The 2,845-nt window shown below is 40.0% G+C and overlaps 1 pseudogene; it reads left to right on the forward strand.

The window, feature by feature from the left end:
- Positions 1–1,681: 1,681 nt before the first annotated feature.
- LOC114053984 lies at positions 1,682–2,615 on the forward strand (annotated as a pseudogene).
- The last annotated feature ends 230 nt before the right edge of the window (positions 2,616–2,845 follow it).

Genomic DNA, 2,845 nt, shown 5'->3' on the forward strand with positions numbered 1-2,845 from the left:
GATTGACCTAAACCACAAGAATATGGGCACTCTTCTAAAATCCTTTCTATTGTACCATCACACAGGCCATCCCCCAACTCCATGGAGAAAAAAAGAGAATTCTATGCTTTCCACAGACCAAAAAAAATCTCTTTTAAAATGCAAAAAGTACTATGAATGCTCCAGAATGGTATCCAGGCTCTGTATCTGAAATATTCTGCTGAATTGCATCATCATGAACTTCTGCCCTTTGATGGAAGTGGGGTCAGGGTTAGAGCTTCATAGATAGGTGAGTTACCTGCATGATGTCAGTGGTACAGGGAGTTTTCTCTTTTAGGGAAAGGGACAGCAGGGGAGAAATGTCAATTGCCAACATTGCCCACTGAAGTCAGTCTTCTGTAGAAGCCAAGTAGATAGCAGTCTTCATGGTGGAGTTACACGTGCATTGCCTCCACTTCCCAAAACTCCAATGCCTCTTCCAAATAATAACATATCCCCTTCTAAAAGTCTAATTGTTCTTTGCAAAAGACCATTTTCAGCTATTCCTTCCTTACTGAGGTTTCATTTAGTAGGTCTTCTGTTACTTCATTGCAGAAAGAGGATTGAAATAGGGAATCCAGTGCCAGGATGTCATGGAGGTAGTAGGTAGGAGGAAATGGGACAAAAGCATTAGAATCCAGGGGAAAACATTAGGAAACAGTTTGGAGAGTGGAGAGAAGGCCCCTTAAAATGGAATGGGAACCTTTTGTAATTGGGATTTTTCTTAAGCTTAATCTTCACTTCTATTCTTTGAAAGCTCTCACAGATAAAAAGACCAGAAGACACCCAGGAAGTACAGAAGAGTGCAGCTGATGAGCTAAGGGAACAAAGTTGCTGTTCAGTCATGTTCAACTCTTCGGGACCCAATAAAACATGCTGTAAAGGGGTTTTCTTCTAAAAGAAACTGGAAGGATTTGCCATTTCCTCCCCTACTGGATTCAGAGAATTCTTTTGTCAAGCAAACAGAGGTTAAGTAACTTCTGCAAGGTCACACAGCTTGGAAGTGTCTGAGGCCCAATTTGATCTCAGATCTTTCTGACTCCAGGCCCAGCCCTCTATCCACTGAACCACCAGCTACCTCTAAGGTAAGAGAGAAGCATGCAGAAAAGTTGGTTCACAATCAAAATAATATGGCAACTAGAAATGAGGGGAAAAAATTGCCACATACTGTCATAGATGGTCACTGTATTGGTCTTGCTTAACTTTTTTTTTTTCAGGTTGCAAAAGTATTCAGTGAAGGAAGTGTATCTGGATATGACTATGGTGGACAAACAAAAGAAATCAACAAATCAATACAATCTTTATAAATAATACAGATTAACGTTGATTTGGGAAGAATGGGGAGGAAGCAAAGAACTGGGAGAAATAAAGAAAGATATATTGGGGACAAGGGTCTTTAAAAATGTTATGCTCATTAGCTGATACACAGCTCAAAGTCATTAAGGGTAGTGCAGTATTGGCATGATTTTTTTATTTAGCCAGTGAAAGACAACAAAAACAACTAAGTTTAAGAGAGACTTCTGAGTATTCATATCCAAATTGCATTGCTGACTCATTTTATGATGCCTCTTCTTAGCTCCACTATCTCTCTCTGTCTCTGTCTGTCTGTCTGTCTGTCTGTCTCTGTTTTATATACAGATCCATCAAAAGACAGTGGTCAGAAATGAGAAACCATACAGTGATAGCATTATTTATTCTTTGGGGATTAACAGATGACCCACAGCTGCAAGTTCTACTTTTTATCTTTCTGTTTCTAACCCACAAGTGAAGTGTAACTGGGAAGTTGACCATCATCATCCTGACTTTGGTGGATCCCCACCTTAAAACCCCCATGTCTTTTTTCCTTAGGAATTATTCCTTCTTAGAATGGTCATTCATAACTGTCTGTATTCCCAGATTCCTGTACAACATGTCAGCTGGGGACTATACTGTGACCTATAATGAGTGCTTCACTCAAATAATTTTTAGTATCATCTTTGGGGTCTCAGAATATTTCCTCTTGGCTGCCATGTCTTATGACCACTATGGAGCCATCTGCAAACCCCTTCACTATCCAGCCATCATAAACAACAGTCTGTAACCAGCTCCTCCTGGGTTGTTGGCTGTCTGGGTTGATGATCATCCTTCCACCTCTTGGTGTGGCTCTTGAGCGAGAATTCTGTGACTCCAGTATTATTGACCATTGTGTCTGTGATGCATCACCACTGCTGGAAATCACTTGATGTGATACACAGTTCCTAGAAAGAATGATTTTAGCATGTGCTGTGTTGACACTCACCATCACCTTAGTGTTACTGGTTCTATCTGATGCCTATATCGTCAGGACTATTCTGAGATTCTCTTCTGCCCAGCAAAGGAAAAAAGCCTTTTCCACTTGTTCTTCCCACATGATTGTTGTCTCCCTTACTTATGGAACCTGCATCTTCATTTATATGAAATCTGCAGAAGAAGGAGTGGCTTTGAATAAGGTGGTTGCAGTACTTGCAACCGCAGTAGCACCAGTAATGAATTCCTTTATTGACAGCCTGAGGAATACACAAGTGATTCAAGCTTTTAGGGACACATTCCAAAGGATTGTATTGATTTCAAAGCTATGAGAAGCAACAGACATTCAGGGGAAATTAGTGAAAGAAAACCTGAATAGTTTTGAATTCTTTCCTCTGGGTCCTATGACCCAATTTTATTCTCTTACTAATGCCACCTTACCCCCAAACCCAAATTTCATAGCTCCTTTATTCTCCTATCTAGAAATCCTCATTGATCCACTCTGTTTCTAAGGATTTCTTTCTTTCTTTCTTTCTTTCTTTCTTTCTTTCTTTCTTTCTTT

Source organism: Vombatus ursinus, unplaced genomic scaffold, assembly GCF_900497805.2.
Source record: "Vombatus ursinus unplaced genomic scaffold, bare-nosed wombat genome assembly UNPS02004216.1, whole genome shotgun sequence".
NCBI classification, from domain to species: domain Eukaryota; kingdom Metazoa; phylum Chordata; class Mammalia; order Diprotodontia; family Vombatidae; genus Vombatus; species Vombatus ursinus.